This window comes from Dasypus novemcinctus, chromosome 22 (assembly GCF_030445035.2).
Source record: "Dasypus novemcinctus isolate mDasNov1 chromosome 22, mDasNov1.1.hap2, whole genome shotgun sequence".
Classification (NCBI taxonomy): Eukaryota; Metazoa; Chordata; class Mammalia; order Cingulata; family Dasypodidae; genus Dasypus; species Dasypus novemcinctus.
Window position 1 is genome coordinate 48,937,292 of NC_080694.1, and position 23,011 is coordinate 48,960,302.

At 42.8% G+C, this 23,011-nt stretch overlaps 1 protein-coding gene across 10 annotated transcripts in view; it reads right to left on the reverse strand.

Annotated features, from left to right (window-relative positions):
* Positions 1 to 23,011, reverse strand: part of ATXN1 (ataxin 1) — a 417,609-nt gene that overhangs the window by 146,330 nt on the left and 248,268 nt on the right. Inside the window, exon 8 of one of the 10 annotated variants that reach the window (XR_011647041.1) lies at positions 15,176 to 15,728. The exons of the other annotated variants lie outside the window; for them this stretch is intronic. The gene's annotated coding sequence lies outside the window, so the exon portion shown is untranslated. Of the gene's footprint in view, positions 1 to 15,175; positions 15,729 to 23,011 lie in introns of those variants that run through there. 10 annotated transcript variants of the gene reach the window in all.

Genomic DNA, 23,011 nt, shown 5'->3' on the forward strand with positions numbered 1-23,011 from the left:
CTCACTTGTTCTTTTTTTAACATATAAACTTAAGTTCTCCGTACGTTGACATATGTGAAACTCCACAGGCGCATCACAGCCAGAGTTCTTATCTTCAGGGCATTCTGATATGAAATAACAAGTAAATGTGTGGTATAAAATAATTAACAAAATTGAATTGTTGGAATGTGGTATACATACGATGGAATATTAGCGTAAAAAGGAATGAAGTTCTGATGCATGAGACAACATGGATGAACCTGGAAGACATCATGTTAAGTGAAATAAACTGGACACAAAAGGACAATTATTAGATGATCTCACTGATAAGAAACAATTAGAGTAAGCAAACTCAGAGTCAGAATCTAGAATACAGGTTACCAGGGGCAGGGGTGGTAGGGAATGGGGAGCTAGTGCTTAAATCGTACAGTTTCTGTTTGGGTTGCAAAGTTTTGCTAATAGATGATGGTGATGGTAGCACGACATTGCAAATGTAATTAATAGCACTGGATTAGGTAAATGGGTCAAAGGGGAAATTTTAGCTTATAATTACGTTTCTGGAACAAAAATTAAAAACGAACATAGGAGACTATGCAACACAGTGAACCCAAATGCCCATAATTAATAGTACAATTATAAAAATGTTCTTTTATGAAAGGTAACAAATGTACCACACTAATGCAAAGTGTTAATAACAGAGTGGTACACAGAAACTTTATGTAATGCATGACTGTTTTCTGTAAACCTACAACTTCTCTAATTAAAAAAAAAAAATTGATTGGCAAAATGTCAAAATACTACCAAGTTCAGGGTAGCAAAATGTCAGTGATGAAATCCAAAGTCAACCACTGAATTCATCAACAAAATCATGGTAAACCTGATCCTTCTAAAACTGACTAGACAGAGATGGCTCTCCAGGCTTATAAGTTTCTTTTTTTTTTTTTTTAAAGGAGATCAATGAACATCTCTTAAGGTTATAATTTAAAAAGGGTTTTCTGCCTTCTGATGGTTTAAAGCTGTATAGATAGACCCCAAAAAGCATGGTCTTAGAGTTAATCCATTCCTGTGGGTGTAGGCTCATCATAAGTAGGATTTCTTGGTGAGTCGGATCTTAAACTAGGGGGTGACCCACCTCCTTCAGGGTGGCTCTTAATCCTCTTACTATAGTCCTTTATAAGGTAATGAAATTCAGAGGAAGAAAGAGTCCTGGAAGCAGGAAGCAGAGAGCAACGAAACCTGGAAAGACTGGAGAGGCCAACAGGTGCCACCACATGCCTTGACAGAGTCCAGGATCGCCAGCAGCTGGTCTTTGGCAAGACAGCATCACCTTGGTTTGGACATTTTTCTCAGCCAAAAAACTGTAAGCTTGTAAACGAATACATTCCCATTGTTAAAAGCCAGCCCATTCTGTCGTATCTGCTTTAGCAAATTAGAGCACGCCTCCAATGGAAGATTTGAACTAGCTGAGCAAGCTATCATTGGCTCCCCAGATTCCAGGTTTACCAATTAAAAAATGTAAATTGTTTCACAGTGCCGGTGATTTCAACTTTGAATGAGTTGGTACTCTTCTTTTTGCAAGCTTTCAGATACATTTAAATGGAAAAGTGTCCTGAGATCGCAAGATAGCCGATTAAAAACAAAATGCCATTATTATTCGTAACTCCTTATTTAAGAGAACCAGTATTTCCTCAGTACTGCACAACAACACAAGGGATTAAACTGGAAATTGAAGTTAGAAAAGACTGATGTCATCCATAGCACTGATTTCAAGTGCCAGTGTTCATCACAAAACCTCATTGTGCTTTTTCCCCTCAATTTAATTGTCAGCATTTTACAGTTAAATCTAACATATATTAGACTAACAAAATTTTCCTTTTTCAGGAAAAAGGAATTGATTCTAAGAATGTTTGCAAACCACCAAAGTAAAGGCAATGATATTTGAGCCTGTGAGTGGTTATTGCTGTAGCTATAGAATGCCTAAATACAGGAAAGAAAGGCAAATGAAAATAAATATTCAACTCTTGTAGAACATTTTCCCCACATGATGAACTTTGAAATAAGTAACATATAGATATTCATTGAGTCTTCCCTCTTCACGTTCACATATTTGGGATCCAGTAGGCACAGGCTTGTGAAGCCTCTGATGTAGCATCTGTTTATAGACAAGGATGGGTTCTTGGGGAATGGGAGGATGGAGCTAGAAATAGGCTCATGTGCCAGTGATGATGCAGCCTCTCCATTACCCCGTCCCATCTGAAGGAAGGACCGGGCTGTGACAGGGCATGGGTCAGTCCTCAGAGTCTTAGGTTCAAACCCCACAGTTATTATTAGCAGGGTCACTTCTCTTTCTTTGAACCTCTCTTTTCTTATCTTCACCTACCTAAATGCTTGTTGAGGCGCCTTTACATCTCCTAACGGCTCCACAGTAAGGGCTTCGTAAATAGCCCCCTTGCCTCTCTTCTTCGGTCGTGTAGAAATGCGGGCCAGGCTGCGCTAGGCAGACAGCAGCGCCGGGTACCCAAATCCCGTCTTGCAGGTGGACCTTCCAGGTGAGGGATTCCTGAGCACCATGCAGGTGTCAGCGAGAAGCGCTTCTGGGAGTCCAGCAAGTGCCTAACCTCTCTGAGCCCAATTACAGCGGTCATCTGTGGACTCACCTGAACCAAGAGGATAAGAGGAAACAGGAGGTGAGCGAGCAAGGGCTGTGGGCAAGGCAGGTTCCCCAGGAAGCAGGGCTGTAGAGAGCACCAGGGTGGCTCCTTGATGGTTCCAAACCGTGAATCAGGAAGGCCTTTCAAGTTTTCTTTTGTTTCAACTGGAGTCAATCTCTTGTAGGCATGAAATGGGGCACCTTCTCTTCACATTTAAAAGCAAGCACTTGCCACTTCGGCAGTACAAATTATAGAGGATTGAAAATAGTATAGCTGAAGGAAACGTGGAGTTGGTAATTAAGAGTTCTCCTCTTTTTTCTTCTCTCGGCAAACAGGAACAAACTGAACTGAAAAATGGTTGTTTCAAAGGGTGAAAGGTTGTCATCGGCCTGTGTTCTATCTTTAGCCTTGCTTTCTCTGTCTAGGTCTAAGAGGCTGAAGATAACATTTCTTCTGGGTGCAGAAACAATTCTGAGCACGTGCTGGGAGCAGCGGGCGCCAACGCACACAGCAGCCTGGCGGGGGCGCTCCTCTGCTCAGCAGACCCAACGCCAGGGGACTCTCACGTCCCTTTCCTTTTCTCCAAATTCACGAGGCTGTCAGGCGGCTAGCGAGCAGGATGGATGCTTACCACAGCAAGCAGAATTCTACGAACAACATTCCACTCTCATGTTCCCAGAGAAAGCCTGGAATTCCACGGAAAAGAAGAAACAAGTGCTTGGCAAAACAAGCACCGCAACTACAACTGTGAGTTTTTTGAGGGCAAAGATTAGGTTTTCTTCTCCGAGGGCAGGGTTGATGACTGGCACTCAATGAAAATTTGGAGAATTAGGAAGCGCAGGGATGAATACGTAATATCCAGATTGCAAATAATTCCAGAATCCAGAACTGCTAATACAACATACCTTAGGAGAAGACAAGCCTTTGGAGGTTTTGTAAATAGTATGAGATTAAATTTAGCTGACAAAATGGGAAGATGTAGGGGGTATCCGTTTCATGTCCCAATGATTATACGTCAGTCTTCAGAGGAAAAATTAAAATCTTTCTTTAAAAATAAAAGAATAAAAAAAGAACAGCAGGGTGCTAGCTTTTGAAAATTCATTTGTGAATCAAAACCAGAGTAAACTAACTGAGAATTCATATAAAAGGGTAAAAAAAAAAAAAAAGAAGAGATTCTGCTGCTTTCTTCCCTCTCGTGAGATTTTAAAGACATCCCTTCCTGTCAAAAGGATGGCATCATGTGTATTTAAAGTCTCTACAAAAACTTGTCCTCCTCACATCCCTCTTGTTCTTATAGTACAGGATCTATTCTCGTCTCATTTCACATCAAGTTTTATAACGGCATGTAGCTTTATACTTTTATCATTTTATCTTTTGAAAATGCCATGGAATCAATTCACATTAAAACTCTACTACTAATTCAGAATCTCAAGATTCAGAATTTAAAGATTCAGACTAAGGCTCAGTTTAAACCTACTTTTAGCAAGCTATATAAAAAAAGTTTGGGAATGTTTGCCTCATTGGAGCATTCTTAAATTTACTTTATCACTATCATTGGCATTCAAACATGCTAAGAGAAAGTGATTCTGATCTGGTCTTTGAAGCAAATCTAGATAAATTTTATTATGCTTGGGGTAGATGAAAGTCCTTGAGTTTTTAAGTCAAGGTTAAGGCATCTGGGGTCAAGCAAAGTTATGTCACATACCAGCTGTGCAATTTTACACCATCATTTTTAACTTTTCTAAGCATCTGTTTCATCATTTATAAAATGGGTATAAAAAGAAATAATTAAGAATTGCTCAGAGGATTTCATCATTGTAAGGCAATGACCTTTGAAAACTGTGCAGATTATATTTGTATCACCATCATCATCCATACCCGAAACTACTCCAGTAGTGAAGGTAAGATGGTACATGGGTGTCTACTCTGTGCCCACTACCATGCCATAAATACATCGTGTACTTCAGCTCTCTCAATAACCCCACTATCTTTTAAACACATTATCTATTGTACATAGATGAATCCTATTTCCAATTCTGGAAACTGACACACAGAGAGGGTAAACATGCCCACTGGATTTACAAGTCAGGTATGTTTCCTCAGTTAAGTTAATACATATTTCTTAAATACCTACTATAGGTCAAGTACTGTTTTAAGTATGGGGATAGAGCAATGAGCAAAGCAGACAAACCATCAGAGCTGACACTAAACTGAGTACTTCCGAATTCCAAATCACTGTTACCAGTTCCTTCCTCCCACCCCCTCATCACAGTTTACATTGAAAATAATACCTGGGCAGTATACTAGCATAAATGGACAGTCCACCTCACAATGCCCCTAGGGCACAAGACTGCCTGTGGGCTGGTGATCAATAATACCTTTTTATACTTGTAGTCATTTGTAGCAAGCTGGGTTGGAATCTCTGCGTTATCTATAGTGTAGCCAATAATTCCAAAACCCACACAAATTTGTACTGACTTTCTCCCATGTGAATTCTTATTGGAGACGTATACCTGTAAGCGCTAGTATTATATACAGATTGGCATATATTTTCTACTTCTCTTACTGCTCTGGACTTAAATACTTTTAGCAGGCCAGCAAGATGAGGTTGAGATGAAATCAACCTTTGTAGTCAGCCGGTAAAACTGAAGAGCCATCAGAAGTGACATTTTAAAAATATGCTATGGCAACATATTATAACAAGAAGAAAACTTAGAAATTAATACAAAGGAACTGAGGAATTTCTTAAACTTATCACCAAATCAGTTTCAAAAACAGACCTAAAAGCTGTAGTCTATATTATGCAACTCTACATTCTTAACTCTTCTTCTTGTCTGGGAGCTTGAATGTTCTAATAAATAAGCAAGCTACATGCCTAAAGAGGTAGCTAAAGCCACAATGAGGACTCAGAAGTGAACACCACGGCCCGGTATGGAAAGAGGCATCAGAGGGAGTGGGGGAGGACATATGAAATGTTTCTAGGTTGCTGAAAGACAGACTGAGGTCTAGTGTGGCAGCCCACTAGATTGACAGGACGACATTTCCTGAGCATCTCCTGGGTGGAGAATGTTCTGGAAGAAAGAAGGGTACCTAGGAAGAGGGCATGCCTTCAAGCAGCACACAATCTATCTGAGCAGTGAGAACCAACTCGATAGGAAGAAGAAACAGAAAAAACAGAGCTGTAGAAAAACAGCACCATCAGCTGGTGTTTCCCTCCCAGACGTCCTTCCAGGTGTTGACTAGAGCCAAGTGGAAATCATTAAGGGAGGATGCCATAAGGATGACTCCCACAGATGGCTCCAGAGTTTGGTGCCTCGCCAGTGGGCCCTACTTTGGAGTTTGTGCTCCCTAGTGCGACAGGGTTGGTCTCAGATGTGACTTCTCTAAACATGCCCCTTATGTCCCTTTTATTTAACTTGTGGTTGGAGCTGGGGTTGGTGTATGCCCAGGAGACTTGAATCTCTGGACTGTCCATGTGCTGGCTGGGCCCTGAGCCTCAGCAGTGCTGCAGCACCTACTCTCTGGTTCATTGGACTTAACCAAGTCAGCTAACAAGGAAGTGAGAATGGACAACCACCACAGCAAGGAACCGAGAGTCTATAGCTGCATGCAGGAGAGTCTCATCCATCAGCCATCTGCGATCGAAGCCCCCTCTCAATTGAGAGGTGGAGTGGACATCACCATCCCAGGGTCCTCAGAACTGGGGAATAAAATATAGACTAGAGCAGATTTACTGGTATTCTACTATAGAATTATTATTACTCTAGCAATGGAAGAAATTTTATCACTGTAATGGAGACGGTGGCCACTGGAGTTGCTGAAAGCAGGGAGAGAGAAAAGGAGGTGTGATATGGGGGCATTTTTGGGAATTAGAGCTGTCCTGAATGATATTGCAGGGACAGATGCAGGACATTATATATGCTGCCATAACCCACTAAATGGACTGGAAGAGACTGTACACTACAATGTAAACTATAATCCATGCTGTGTAGCAGTGCTCCAAAACATATTTATCACATGCAGTGAATGTGTGGTACACATGTAGTGAATGTGTGGAAAGAAGGTGTTGATATGGGAAAAGTGGGGGGTTTGGGGAGTGGGGCATATGGGAACCTCCTAATTTTTTAGTGTATATCTTGTATGATCTATGTTAAAATAAATTAAAAATATATTAAAAAAAAAAAAAAAGATGACCCCCAGCCAGGGCTCAAAGGACTGGGAGGGGTCTCCTCTATCAGTCAAGAGCTAGAAAGATACAGTGTTGAGATAGAGATGAAGGTAGGGGCAGGGTCTTAAGGTACAACTATGAGTTGGGAAGAGTGGTCAACAGGGCATTGTGTCTGACTGTAAGACAAAGACCATAAGTTGGTAACTAACTGGAGGGAAAGATGGGTGGTCATGGGAGGCTATGATTACGACTTTAAAACTGAATCTGAAAGGTAAGTGAAGTCACTCCAAAAAACTGGGTAAGGTCACGATGGAGTCAAAACGACATACAAGGAAGGGCGTTTGCTGAGTCCAGGCCACTCTAGAGATGTGAGCAATGGGCAGGCCCATTACAGGGGAGACTGTAAGTCATGGGCTTTGAAGGAAGGTAAACAGAAGAGATTGGGAACCTAAGAGAAAGTAAAATTCCAGGAAAAAGCACAGTGAGCTGTGTCAAAGAAGCTAAGATGGAAGAGCAGTAGTTTCTCAGAAGCCCTAAATGTATGGAGAGAATCCAAAAGTATAACTCTCTATTGAGAAGGGTTCCTAGAATTCAGGTTTCTCAGCTGATGTTATTTAGGAACAGAGCAAGGGTCAGTGCATTGGATACTGGCAGAAAAGGCAAACGTGAGGGAGGGGAGAGAGTGTATATATATAATTGGTAAAGTCAGAGAATTTTGACTCTTATATCCATGTACTGGAAGACTCAGAAGCCATAAAAATATTTGTAAGATCTATATTTATTACCATGGAAAGATGTTCATTACACATTGCTAAGTGAGAAAAGAAGGTTCAGAAAAGTATGTCAAGTACCATTCCATTTTTGTAACGCTACATGTAATTATTTGTAGATGCCTGCACAGAAAATATTCTGGAAGAAAACGCACCCAAATGCAGAATGCCTAGGGGTGACAGCCACACGGGAGCCTTCTTTTATACTCCTAGTTTGTAGTTTCCTAATTCTTCCTCAAGCCATGGCCACGACTGTTTGTAAAAGATTAATTTTTTTTTTAAACAAGAGAACACTCTTCCATCTCTTAAGTTCCAAATAATGTTCTCCTTGTTACAGGGGGGAATAGCCAGTGCTTTACACAAAAGCCAGCGCTTGCTTCACATCAATGTGGCGTGAAATTCTCATCACATAAAATATGTCAACAGCCACATTCTGAAGCATGAGGGAAAAAAGGAATGGGGATTCCAAAGAGCTAAAGGCACAAAAGCAGTGGCAGGGACAGCAACGACAACAGCAAAGGTTAAAACGCCTTGGACAGACAGGAGATGGACCCTCCCAGGCCCACCACTCTTCCTAGTGCTGGTTTCCCGACTCTGGTGGCGGTTTCTTGATTCGTCTATTTCAACGATTGTTAGTGTACAATTAAGAAAAAAATCCTAGCTAAAAATAGCATCAAAATGAACAAGCTATGCAGAAACAGCCCATAATGCAAATTATTGATGAAGAGAACATATCAGCATGACCAAGAATGAGCATGGATCACAGTGATTCTAAAACGGAGATGAGTTCCCCATCAACAAACCGAGGGACGCACTGTGCGGTCACCAGTGTCAGATGCTAGGGCTTGCTCTTCGAAACTGCTGCGCGACTTGTATACTTGAGGGAGCTGTGGTGGGGGCCATCCTCGGGGTGGGGGGCCGGAAAAAAGAAGAGGACTCCCAGTAGCAGTGGTTTTTAAAGATGGCAGGTCTGTAAGCTTCCTAACCTGGCAATTTCACCTCGAACTCGTCCAGGAAGTACCTTTAATCAAAAGCCATGTGTTTTCTAATTCTCCCAACCTATGTGTATAAATTCACTGGAGTTCTTCACTGTAGCTCATTATTTTAGCATATTTCTATTTTCCTTCTGGTAGCTCTCCCTCATTTCTATTGCATGAAAGTGAAAGTAAGAGAAAGGCAGAGGGGAAAACTTAAAGCAGTTAACTCTAAACTTTATCACCTGCTAATAATCCTGTCAAAAAGTTTATTAGGGAAGCAGATGAACTATTGCCTAAAAGACTCAAAGATTACCTGAAGATTTCATTTATTCCTGATTTTTCTCCTCCCTATAAAGCACAGATATGCTATTGGTCAAAGATGCAATTTTATGTTTTATCCTAGTGACCCATGAATATTTTTTTAACTCTATTTACCTGTAAAACAGGGAATTATAGCAACAATTGTAGGAATAACAGTGACAATAATGACAAAAACATAGAGTAATTGTTTCCTATTAACCTCGATGGTAACACTACTGAGAACTAATAAACTCTGAGGCTAGAGCCTAAAGTAATAATTTAGTCTGGGACATGGTTATTAACTTATAAAAGGAAAGTACCAAATTATCATCAGAGTAACTTCTGTTTCCAAGGGAGCATCGTGGGATTAATACACAGTAACTGAAACCAGTAAACGCTTGAACGTTATCCCTGGGCTATGGGTTGCTAGCATACATTGAGGAACACAGTTAAAAATCAACACAAAGCATAGCAACCAAAAGAGTAAGACATCAGTTGTCTTTCCAATGGGATTTCTGTGAGCAAGCAAATACCTGCATTGATACAAGGCACACACCTGTCAGCAGAAGTACTGAGAACAGAACCATCTCAGTGATGCTAGAAAATTTATACTGAATCGTTTCTCGCCACCAAGGGCAAAAATATTCCATGTGTCATCACACCAAGTTGGTAGAGGGATCTAGATGGCCATCTCGGTCTTAGTATTATTTTTAAGTAAATGATTGTAAATTCAGATGAATGATTCTTCTGAATGGCAGCAGAAGATACTGAGTAACTTTGAGAGAGAAACTATTTGAGAAGTTGCTCCACTCATTTGGCACAAGTCCCAGCATGTAGAAATATAGGAAGGTAGAGCGGAAGGTTTTTAAAATCTGCCCGAACTGTGATGTGGACAGAGTTGGCCTTTGGCCACCCAAGCCCTCTGAAAGGCAGATTCCTTCCCATCAGCTCAGTGTCTGACATCGAGTGACCACCAGTAAGTGCCTGATGAATGAATGAATGGGTGAGTGGTTGATTTAGAGGTGTCTACGTGCGCCATTTTACTAGGTCCTCGGAAGCCAGCATGATGTATACAAGGATCTTGCTCTTTAAAACAGGCAGTGGCCGCCTCTTCATTTATTTTTTTAATGGACCAAAGAGTTTTACTGACGTCACAGTACAGTCAAGAATAATTTTAATAAATATTAAGTATAAAAATAATTTTAATACCGTGTGGCACAGTAATAATACCAGACTATAAATAAGGAATCAACTATAAATAAGGAAACAAACACTGAAGACTAAGGGAGGGAACAGAGAAACCTCCTAAGATAGAATTTGATTAAACTAATTCACATTCAGGTGCTGTGGTAGTTTGGGGCTACGGTACCCCAGAAAAGCATGTTCTTAAATGTAATCCTTTCTTGAGGGTGTGAACCCATTGTAAGCAGGACCTCAGGATGAGGCTACTTCAGTTAAGGTGTGTCCCATCTCAGTCTAGATGGGTCTTAGTCCTATTACTAGACTCCTTTATGAGAGAGAGAGGGAGGGAGAAGGAGAGAGGGAGAGGGGAAGTGGGAGAGAGGGGGAGAGAGAAAGGGGGAGCAGGGGGAGAGAGGGGTGAAAGGGGGAGCAGGGGGAGAGAGGGAGAGAGTGGGAGAGAGAGGGTGTGAGTGGGAGAGATGGGAGAGGGGGAAGAAGGGGAAGGGGGGGGGAGAGAAAAAGAGGGAGGGGGAAAGGGAGGGGGAGGGGGAGAGAATGTGCCACAGGAAGCGAGAACCCAGAAAAGAAGGGAGAGGCCAGGACAGGCCAACATGTGCGTTTGCACGTGACAGAGGAGCCCAGGACCAAGGATCTCTGGCAGCCAGCCCCAGGACAGTCTTTGAGAAGAAAGCACTGCCTTGATGATGCCTTGATTTGGACTTTCTCGCAGCCTCAAAACCGTGAACTCAAAAATTCCCACTGTTTAAGCTGACCTCCATCATGGAATACACTTGAGCAGCCCAGGTGCTAACGTCTTACATGTGTACCCTGTGCCACTCTCATTTGCCTTTTAACAGAAAGCCAGTGGAAAGAGGTCTTGCTCGGTACTTGAGGACTGGGTGTCTGTTAGTAGCACTCTGGGCACTGTTCGACAGGTTGGCAAAGAAGATACTTCGGATAACCCCACGAGGCAGAATGTATACCTAGTTCATCCTAAAAAGGTCAAAGAGAGTAGGTAGAGGTCATTCGCATTTGTATCTATCAAGAACATAAAAGAAAGTGGGTGAACTATATACTACAGCTTGAAATTTATATGCATTGCTACACTACCTGGGTAGTTATTAGAAGTCAAAATGGGGAGCAAGTATGATTTGGTAGGCTGCTGCTTGCTTCTTAATGTCCTTGGAAAAAAGTCATCCAAAGGCTCTCCCCCAGGATGGGCTAAAATTCCACCCTTAAAAATATTAATCCATATGATCCCAAGCCATTGTACAACAGAATTATTTTGGCCAACGTAAATTTTAATGTGAGTGTCTTAATCACATTTACTTTATTTTTCTCCATGAGTCAACCAAAGTACATGGACTGACCTGAAGCACTTGGGAGAGGAGAGAGATTAGAAGAGAAAGGGAGATAAAGGAGAAGAGTCCCTGGGAGGGCAGGCAGGACCCACTGGAATGGAACTTGGCCTAAATCTAAAATTTCCCCACCTTGAGAAGACCTTTGTAGCAAGAGATCTTTCACGTAAGCTTTGCTCTGCCTCCTCATTCCAGCATCTTCTCCTCTATCTGAAAGACTTCTAATAATTAAAAGAAAAAAATCAAAACTCCACACACAAAAAGAGTTTTATCAGAAGAGGAATACATCTTCCACTAAATAATTTAGCCATGGCCACATAATTTAATAACTGCAAAGAATTTTTGAATTTTCAGTTTCACAAAATGAAATGGTTAGTGACTCAAGATTGAGATGGAACAAACAAATCCCCACGCCTCAGAGCTTTGCATTTCCAAGTCTGCTGCGACGAGTAGGTTTGAGGAATCTAGATATGTGAATGATATAAGAGATAGACTGACAGATTGGATCCAAGGGACTTTAATGTCAAGATAAGGGAAAAACTACAGCCCACAGCTATGACCTTACCCTCAGATCACAGAGTGAAACTAGAAAGCTGCCGAACCCGAGGCTGGCACGCTTGCTGGTGTCAGCCCTCCGCCCCCACTATAGCAGGGCTACCTGCAGGAGAGCATCCACGGTAGGCTCTGTTTGCCTGTCTGTGCACATGTGTCTGGGTGCAGGTGCCTGCCTCGATCCTTTGTCCCTCTCTCTTCATGCCTCTCCCCCCCTCTTTCTGTGTTTCCCTCACTTTTCCTCCCCTCCTCCTCCCAACACCTTATAAACATTACTTCGATCAATTGTCACACCACCTTGCAGACATTAGGTTGCACTGACTGTCTCCACATACTAATCAAGGTGGCAGTCCAGTGTACCTCTGAAAAACTCCCACTCTTTGGAACTTAATCCTATTAGGAAAGTTTCTACAACCGTGAAGAGTGGGAGGTGATTTGATCCTAGGGTTGACTTGTCTACTAACGTTCCTTGCGGATTAGCATGGTGAAACGTGGCGTAAGTGACACAGAAAGCACAGGCAAGTAAGAAGGTGCACTGACAAAATTCGAGGAGGGGGCCGGACTTGGCCCAGTGGTTAGGGCATCCATCTACCACATGGGAGGCATCGTCTACCACATGGGAGGTCCAAGGTTCAAACCCCGGGCCTCCTTGACCTGTGTGCAGCTGGCCCATGTGCAGTCTGATGCGTGCAAGGAGTGCCTTGCCATGCAGGGGTGTCCCCCGTGTAGGGGAGCCCCATGCGCAAGGAGTGCACTCCGTAAGGAGAGCCGCCCAGCACGAAAGAAAGTGCAGCCTGCCCAGAAATGGCGCCGCCCACACGGAGAACTGACACAACAAGATGACGCAACAAAAAGAAACAGATTCCCGTGCCGCTGACAATAGCAGAAACTGACAAAAAAGACGATGCAGCAAATGGACACAGAGAACAGACAACTGGGGGGGGGGGGGAGAAATAAATAAATAAATATTTTTTAAAGGGGGGGGCATTTAAAAAAAATTTCAAGGAGATATACTCAGGGCACAGAATACACACATCCGCAGCTTCACCCCACTTCCCAAAACAGGAAGATTCTACTTTCCTCCACTTTACCCTATATAATACTCTAGAATAGACTGGAAAAGAAAATATATAAAAGGGAAATATTTGCATGACTGTTTTATGCAGGACCTCATCTAAGGTCCCAAGTTCAAAGAGACCAAGGCAGATGGGCATTTCTCAGTCCCCCACGAGGCTGAGGGCACTCTTGGCCCAGCCCTGGGCCATACTCTGTCCTGGCAGCTGGACCAGACGAAGCACAGCAGGGCAATTTTTCCTTTCAGTATAGGATGTATTGAGTCAGGATGGATGCAATGATCTGCTCTTAAAGCAGAGAAGAATAATTAGGCCCTGCAAAACAGGCCACATTTTTCTTTCCATTTCACATGGTATGAAGCTCGCCAAACTGTAAATTCTGAAGTCCCCACTCGCACAGGTCTTTATCAGTCCCCCACATCACTGCTGAAGACAGACAAGGTCTGAAGCGCTTGCTCTGCTTCTCAGCAGCAAACAAATGGCCTTTCGACTCTGACCCTGCGCTGGGGCTTTCAAGCTCTCTCCTGACTCCGAAAACATATTCCGTTACCTTCGTGGTGGCTGAAGAGAGCACAGGGCACTCACGGAACTAAGCCACCAGCCCGGGCAGCTGATTTAATGCCTTCCACAGGGAACACTTCCATGGGGGAATGCACAAGGAAGAGCTAATACGGTCAAGCACCCACCTCGGAAGAAGCTGATTTACAAGTGGATATTCAAACCCTCTAAAAGGGAGAAAATGTAGGAATCTGAGTGACGAAAGTGTCCTGCCCACCCCCCAAAATCACATTCTGGGTTTTTAAGTTTTTCTTCTTGTATTCCTCCATTTGTTGTGAAACTCCCATTTTTTCCTCAATTTATGGTTACGGCAGGTGCACCTGAAGGCAAAAGAGAGCAGGAAACAGAGGCCACCTGCAGGAACCACCCCACCCCTCCCATCTAGATTCTTCTGCATTTTCCCTTTATTACTGAAATGGTTAGAAAGAAACCATGACAAGTGATCACTGGCTGCAATGCACGCCCTGGGTTTTTCCCCTTCATTTTTATCTATAAAAGATAACCACTTTCAACATTTTAGTTATAATCCCGAGGACTGAAAAATACCCTGCTATTCCCGCAAGTTATCAAGTAGTTTCAGTGGCAAACTGGCTTCCAAACAGACTGGCAAAAACCACAAGTTCTCACTTTCAGTGACCTGAATTTCGTGAAATGAAACAGTCATTTCTATTTTAGTATTGTTGAAGAGTAACTAAATGTGTAGTTAAAAGGTCACATCTTAAAGTTACTGGGGCAGCACTGGTTCCATGTGAGGGCCAAGAAGCATTTTTGACAGAGCCCAGAGGCCTTGGGAACACGATGTCTATTTGGGGGTTGGGGGAACCTGTTGGAGAAAGAAGGGTCTACAATATTACCTACCAGAAGATGTTTCAGAGGCTGCCTTTAAATCAGCCCACCGGTAAGTATCTAGAATACCAGCTAGTAGAGCAAGATCCTGAGATGCAGTGATGTGACGGACACTACCAATACCAGACTCCCTCACCTTCTTCCCAGCTCTGTCCCCGGATTTCACAGAGATGATACGCCTGACCTGAGCCTCTGCCCATTCTGGCATACCTTTTAGGTCATCGCCATCTTCTCCAGCCACATTGTTTAGAAAGCACCCCTGAACCTCAAACCACCTCTCGGTTTTCCTCAGCAGTATTTCTGGCTTTTTCTAAGCTAGCTCAGAGGCATCCTCTTTGGAAACTTCCCTGAATCAACTTTTAGGTTCTGGCCATCAGACCGAGTTTCTACACATCTTATTCATCATGTCAATATCCAGTTTAACATTTTTTTCAATGACATCTTTCCGGCCTTCAAGATAAACTCCAAACTCAACAGAACTTCCCAAAAAGACATTTCATGAGCTAGCCCCTTTCTCTTGACACTGCTCACTTGCTGTTTGCCAGCTACTCTACTACGTGCAGTTTTCCAACCTGCGCATCCTCTCTTAACTCTGAGTTTTACGTATGTTTCTCACTGTATGATCTGAGCGATCCACCATCTCTTCAATCTGGGCTTTCTAGGTAACTTGCTTTGGCCAAAGAGAGATGACCTAAATTCTTATCATCAGGGGTTGAGATGCAGTTGTACAGTAGGATTTTCCCTCACTTGCAGCTGCTCAGACCCCCAAGACCACCATGTGAAGCACCTTGGACTAGCCCTCCTGGAAGATGAGAAACCAGGTGGAATAGAGACCAGGTGGAATAGAGACCAGCTGTCCCAGCTGATGCTCCCCTGCCCCCACCCCAACATACATACTCTAAACCCACCAGCCTGTCAACAGCCAGACAGGTGAGTGGGCCATGCTTCACCGTTCCACTCCAGCCAAGCTGTCCTGGATTAGAATAACTCAGCGTGATCCAGAGACTCACAGGACACAGTAGATGTTTGCTGCTTTATATCACTAAGTACTGATGGCTTGTCATAACAGTACAAGTTACCTGATTCGTCCCCTTTGTTTCCTGGTTGAATCATCGTTCAGGTCCAAGGATGAAGGCTTCTGCAACCCCACAAGATGTCACACTGGTTTGAATCCATAACATCCGGTAGGTACCACCAGAAGACTGGCTACAGTTTAAAGAGTTATCTGTTTTCTTCTCTCTCTCCCACTGATTGAAAGCTCCTTTAGTTGTTATGGATATGGAGACTACAGCACTCCCTCAGCAAAGATATGTGCTGAAAGAAGATAAAGGAACTTAGATATCTATCTTCAGGCTTGCCTCTATCAATCTCAAAGGATGAGATCATTTTTGCCTATTACCTCTTATGCATGCTTACTCCATCAGAATGTACTTCAGTGTTTTTCTTGTTTAGAGTTCCACTCATATCAATAGCATTTGGGAATCTCCCTACTCTTTTTATAGATGAGACTCTCATCTTCCAAATTGTGCCTTTTGGTTTGACTAATACTAAAAAATTCACCTAAAATTCCAAGGGCCCTCAGCCTATGCATATGGATGATTCTGACAAATGGTGCCACCATCATCATTGTAATGACTCTACAACATATGTCAAAAAAGCAAATGGCCTTCACAATACACAACAAACCTCACCGTCAACGCAATGACATTGAGAGCTAATGACAACTGGCATTACAGAGAAAAAGTCCACAACAAAGAGACTGGCAAGTTGCATTGTTTACCTATTTTTTTCAGCAAGACATCGGAACAAATTGGTTTCTGTTTTTTAAGTTTATCATAATGGTTTCATGCTGCTATAGTTAGTAGAGTCCAACCACTGGGCTAAAAGCTTAACACACATTATCTCATTTAATTCTCAATAATCCATCAAGGTAAGTATGATCAGCCCTATTTTAGAGATGAGGAAAATAAGGTTCAGAGAAGCTGGGCAAGCTTCCTGAGGACACAGCTAATGAGTGACAAGTTTTGAAACTGAACCCAGGTATGATTCCAAAAGTCTGTTTTTGGACAAATACCTTTAGATCCGATGCTTTTCAGTAACAGTAATAAGTATCTTCCTTTGGAGGACAAGGAAACAGAGGTTCTCAGAAAGAAAGTAGCTTGCGCAGGGTTTCAGAGAGGTGAGAATGGAAAGAGAACCCATTTCTAGCTTGCTGCTCCTGCCTCTGGTCCAAGCCCAAAGTGTCCGCACTTTCTCCTTAATTATGAATATTTCTATTCACGACCTAGCCCTGTGATCGACAACAGGTTGAGGAAGGAGAGGTAACAGGTTTGTTCCATTCCCAGTGTCCCTTCAATTACAGTCTACTAGGCAGGCTGTGAGAAGAAAAGCATGAAGCATGGAATTCGTACGACCTAACTGGGATATCATCCAGCTTCTCCAAATTTCTTTAAAAAACAAAAACAAAAAACCCCACCAAACTTAAGAGAAGGATTTTCATCTTCCAATTTACTTGTATTTCTTATTCACATCAGTAGGAGAAAGCTGTCTTCATCACCTGTGCACCTTAAAGAACGATGAATATGCACCAAGCACTGAATCAAGAGTTACACAATGATCTTTTTAAAAAGACAAACTATTTCTCTACAATGTCAAGATGCACCTAATAGGTTTGTATTGTTCTGGGAACACGCAGTGTCTTCTACCATTTAAATCATTTCAACAATTTAAGGTAATGACCACAATGGGCATACCGAACGCCGTCAAACAAAACTCACTTATTTTTTCTCATTTTATTTTAAGAAACATCCTGAAAACGTAAGATGTTCTGAAAATGCAAACGACTACCTGGAGTTTCATTTTTCCACAAAAATTACTGATCTTCATTCCAGTCCCAGATCTTCTCTAGTTATCCTTATTCAAGGTTTAGAAGGGGGAATGAGTGTTTGTTGAGTTTATAAAATGTGCTAGAAATGCTCAGTTACACTCCAACTGGCTTTCCCATCATAACCATTCAGTGCCCAGTTGTCTTCTCCGCTCATGGGTGGAGCAAATAACAAGAGGTAAGAATCCAAAAATTCTTTTTGTAATAGGTAATAGAAATTTATTTTGCTAATGGGTTTCAAATGCTCAGAAGACATCCCTTTCACCCCATATCCTAACAAAGTGTGCAGGTACCCCCACCTTTAGTCTCCTTTATTGGTGAACATAAACCATGTCAACCCAGAAGAAAGTCCCTGAGACATCAATGCAAACTGAACGCCCAAATTTAGACTTTATCTAGGCAATGTCAACTAGTTTAGTAAGTTTAAGGTATAATCCTCAGGATTTCTGTATTCTTTGGATCCAAATCAGAAAAGTGGTGCTGGAGGGGGAGCCCTTTATTGCCATTGAGTTCGACATAAAAGGAAGAGGCGAGAATTACAAAGGAGGACAAGGTGAAGAGTATTACTCTTCAATGTTGGGTCCATGGATAAGTTACCAAAGCCCAGTGAGAAGGTTCTAGTTACACAGACTGCTTTCAGGCCAGACCTGCCTGCAGGAAAAGGAGCCAAGATGGGCTGTTGTGGTGTTTCCCTTACCCTCCATGTTTTGACCCCTCATTCCTCCAGATATCTACCATGTCCTCAACTCTGAATTCCAGTGCTGATGAACAGCCAGAACATCAACCCAATTCTCAAGAAAAACTGATACCATCTTATGTCTGGAGATAGTCTAACATCCTGGCCCCGCATCCCCCCATTCTGCCTGGGCTATCCATTAATTAGTTTGTTATTCTCCATGGATGCTATCTACACCAGAAAGACCGTCTGGTTTGTGATCCTTCGTAAGTGACACTCCCATGATACTGACGTCCTCTTCCTGGAGGCCTGCCCAGGAGGAGGAAATGGAAAATCCTCTCTGAGCAAGGTTGAGCAAGCCAAGTCCCTTCTGACCCTCTTGAGGCCATCCTCTTCCACTGCCACTCCCTCGCTTGCCTGCAGGAAAATGCCAGCCAGCAGGTTGCTGGGACAACTGGCATCACTGCCGGAGCACAGAAATAGATCGCCGGTGGAGCTGGGAACCTGCACTGTAAACTCCAGTGACAGCAACGGGATACCAGTTGGCAGCTAGCATGCCCCCCGAAGGGAGCGCTAGACGAACGTCGCCCAGCACACACCCACCTTGACACACTATCCTTTAGTCTACACTTGTGCTTGCTGCAGTGGTGCCAGAGAAGGGACAAGAAACTAGCTTTAAGATAGCGGTTAAAGGACTACTCTGAACTGCAGAAGAGCTGTTGGCAGAGAGTAGCCAAATAACGTTTGCAAATTTGTTATAAGTCTCTTGAAGGTGGAGGGAGGGGTTGTTCATAAGCAGAAGGAGGAGAGCCAGAAACAGGTAGAGCAATTGAGGCTGCCAAAGAGAAGGAAAAAAACCAGTCTCCTGTTTGTACAAGCAGTAGCTGCCCCCTTTCTAAACAATAGCATCCTAATCTTATACCCTCTTTTCTGCGGAGAACAAAGAAGAAAAGGCAATGGGGACTGGAAAACTAGGGCTCGCCATGGTAGAAGAGAACAATCTTTGTGCCCAGTTCTCTTTGTTCTGCAGGCTAAGTTTTACAATGCTTCTGTAGGCGCCCCAGGCATTAAGCTTGCCTAGCGGTGTCTTGGATTTTTGCCATGGAGAAATGACAAATTTCCAATTCTATGCAAGCTACAAAGACTTGAGGAGGGGGTAAAATAAAATGAAGAGTAACCTTATGGGAACTTTAGAAAACTACTTTAACAAGAGAGTTCTCATTTCTAGATGTATAACAAGTGTCCCGAGGCTCATGGGGATGGCTGATGTGCAGGCAGGTTCACACATGGCTGACACCTCCACGGGGATCCTACGCAGCTAGCTCTGCCAGCATGTGGGGAGGTCAAACCCGGTGTCAGGCATTGCAAGCTGGGGGTCACAGGACAGCAGAAGCTAAAGGCGTTGAAGAAGAAGTAGGATTTAGAGGCGGAGGAAGATGCCCAGGGTGATGTTGACAAGAACCTGCCCGAGTTTGGGAAATAAGATTCTGAAAGACAACTGCCACTTGTATCCCACCTGCAGTTCCATTCTGGGGGACAGGGCTAAGGTAAAGTGCTTCAGGAACATAAGCAAAAGTAGAAGACAGGACTTTGAAAAACTAACTTTCTCCAACATCACTTTCAAACAGCTCGTTTTATTAACTAATACTCATTTTATTTATTAATACTATCTCACCTAAAAAGTTTTAGACCTGCTGAAAATTACCTTTCATGAAACGTGTTATATACTTGATCAGGTGTCCTCAAAAGGTTAACACAATCCCTAGATTTATGGAAGGTGAATTCATTCTTTCAGCCTAGAATTCCACTTAGCAATTATCTATTACATAGCTACCACTAGAAATTTAACATGAATACATGTGGGGGGAATGGTAAAATGATTTTCTGATATAAAAAATGGCTTTACAAGGGTGAAAAAGTTGGAGAATTTCAAGAATGAAATTATCTTTCCATTTATCTCTTTTTGATGTTCCAAGGAACAAGTTATTTGCTGGAAAGAATCAACAGATTCTGTTTTGACTGACAAAAATAACATCATTTAGTGCCTATTTGTACGTTGCCATTCCTGTGAGCAAAGGAAAAACAATCTTCTGGCAGGATAATGAAAATAATTTAAGAACTATGGTATGATATACTTTGCAAGCAATGACATATGTACAACACCACGAGTGACAGAGCAGACCAACCACTGAAGTGTCCAAAAGGGCGGGAATTACTTGATCTTCCCGCGCCCCTGTGGACTTCCCTTTGGGACAAAAGAAGGCAGCAGAAGCACTACCACCCAGTCATCCTGGCTTTCCCTCTTGCCGATGAAGTGATTCTTGAACACTGGGCACTTCAAAGACACACCACTTGAGAAGCACACTTCTGGTTCGGGGAGTGGTTTCTGTCCAGTTGGAAAACACCGCAATCACTAGTGTTGGGAGACATCCGTTCTTTCGGGGACCCAAGTCTCCTGTCGGCTTTTGCATTTGAACCCATAAAATGACCTAGAAGGAGAAAGGGTTGCTACATGCTATGAATCTCCATTCCCCTTGTCAGTGGTCATATTCCCTAGCATTTCATGGAAAGCAGACCCCAGCTCTGAGGTCTCATGTGCACAGAAACTCTTATATAAATGACTATTGCTATGTCCTCTTCCTTCCTAAGCTTCTCACAGCACACACAAATCTCTGAGTTGAAATCCTGCCTCTGCTCCAAGGTCTAATTCAGAAGCTCAGTAGTCCTTGAGGACTTCCCTGAAATCCCAACTCTGAGGCCTCTGACCCATCTTTGGACTCCCAAACCCCTTTAGTTATGCCTAGCTCATGCCACCAAGTTCATCCTACCTTAGTAAAGCCTCCAAAGGGCAGTAAATATATTACTCATCCTTGTATCCCTAATGGGGTTTAGCACACCATCTTTTAATAAATAAATCTGGTGAATTCTAAATCCAAATAGGATGCAAAAACGTTCCACCTCCGCATGGTAGAGTTAAAAAGCGCTGTAATACTTGCATCACAAAGCTGTGAGATGCTGACACCGCTGCGGCTTTCTTTTCCCCACAAAACATGAGTTTCTGAGAAGATACATGAGTTTTATTCCTTCCATAGTTTCTGGATGGTTCATGTGTTTTCCTTCTCCTCTTGGAGCCACTGAGACGGGGAGGCTGAGAGCTTGGAGAAGGGAAAGCCAAGGGGAAAGGTGAGCCTGGGATTTGCCAACTGACTCTGGAAGTAGCTCTGAATCAGCAGCTCATGCGAAGACCCCGTTAGTGAGGATGTCGATAAGAAATGATTAGAAAAGTCCAGGAGAGGGAAGGAAATGGGCAAAACAGAAAACCGTAGAGGACCGGAAAGTATGCAAGAAAAGGCCAGAGAACTTACGTAGAATATACACAGTCAGTGCTTCTTTGCTTTCATGACATGGGTCAGTTTGCAGGGTCACTGCCATATCCCCTTCTCTCCTGATCCCACCAACTACTTCAGTTTTTTTCTTTTGTGATAGTGCTAGAGAATCTGGTACCACAAATGGCAAATCTAAATGACCGATTGACAGAAGCAGGGAAATTCCCACGTCGTTCCTAGCAGATAGAATGTGTCTCCATATGTGCAGTTCTGCCTCCAGAGACAGCAGGAGATTCGGCTCCCATCCTTCGAGCTGACAGAGACAGCGGAACACTATTTACGTAGGCACAGAGATGCTTATTTGAGTGTCTCCATTTCTTCCGAGGAATAATGTAGTCTCTGAGTTGAAAGCATTTGCTCTGAAGAAGAGGTCTATTAGCACACCAAGTTCAAGATGCCCTTATTCTCCCAATTCTTGGAAGGAACATATATAGGATGCTGCAGCTTAGAGAAGTTTCTGTGAACTTTCCCTTTCATATCACAAAAAAATTATTAGAAGGACTTAATTTGTGCTAGGACACTATTTCTTCATTCCAATATCGTGCATCATCCCCAAGCAAAGAAAACAAAAAAAATGGTTCTAAGTAGAAACAACACATTCGGCCTGGTTCCTACTTGGGGAATAAATACGAACATAAATATCGATGAAATGATGTGATTAGAAGAGACCCAACTGCTACCACTCAGAGTGCCCGGGCAAGCTGCTCACAACCAACCAACCAAGCGAACTACAGAAATGGAAATGGACGGAAACTATAGTTAGTGCAAAATAGTTTTTAAGGTATCAGAAGATACCCAAACTCTACTGATACTTCTATTAAGCTTTTTTTCCCCCAATTGTTTCCTCTCACGCATTTACTTAAACACATCACAGGAAATTAACATTTACTTCCGAGGGAAAGGAAGTAAGTTTCCTCACAGCAGTCCCGATCCTCTCAAACCCGCCATCAGAGTCAAGCGATTCTCATTTCATTTCCTACCAACTTAGGTTTATACATAAGAAGCCTAGGCACCTGCAGACCCAAACCTTAGATATCCACTCAGACACTCACTGAGTGCCTTCTGCGCAACAGGCGCTTTTTAAGGAGTTGAGGAGTCACCAGGAAAGAGGGGGGGGGAGGAGGGCATGCTTTCATGGAGCTCGCAGTCCAGTCGAGGAGATGGATAATTCACATAAAATCTGTAATATGCAATGTACCTCAAAGAAAAATACAGCAGGCCAGAGGTATAGAGAGTGACAGAGGCGGTGAATTTTTTATACAGGTCAGAGAAGGTAGTTTGATAAGGGAAATCAAGAAGTCCTACCAGAAGGGAGCAGTAGCTTAGGAAGGAAATACAGTTGCCCCCTTGCCACTCCATAATATTTGAGAATGGAAGTGGCTAGTTTTAGGAGTGAAGTTCAAAAAGGATTCATTTACTTTTCAAAAATACCAATGAGCATGGATGTCAAATTTAAATAACTAAAACTATATTCTTAGGAAGCACACAAATGAACACCTTTTGAATTGTCATATGGCACCCTGGCAGGTCTCGTGGAAAGGGCGATGGTGGTGACAGACAGTGATTATTTGTTTGCTGTAAAGGGGGGGAAGGGGCGACGTTTTAAAAGCAGTCTAGGTTGTGCCAAATGGTTGCCTTTTCGAAGCCACAC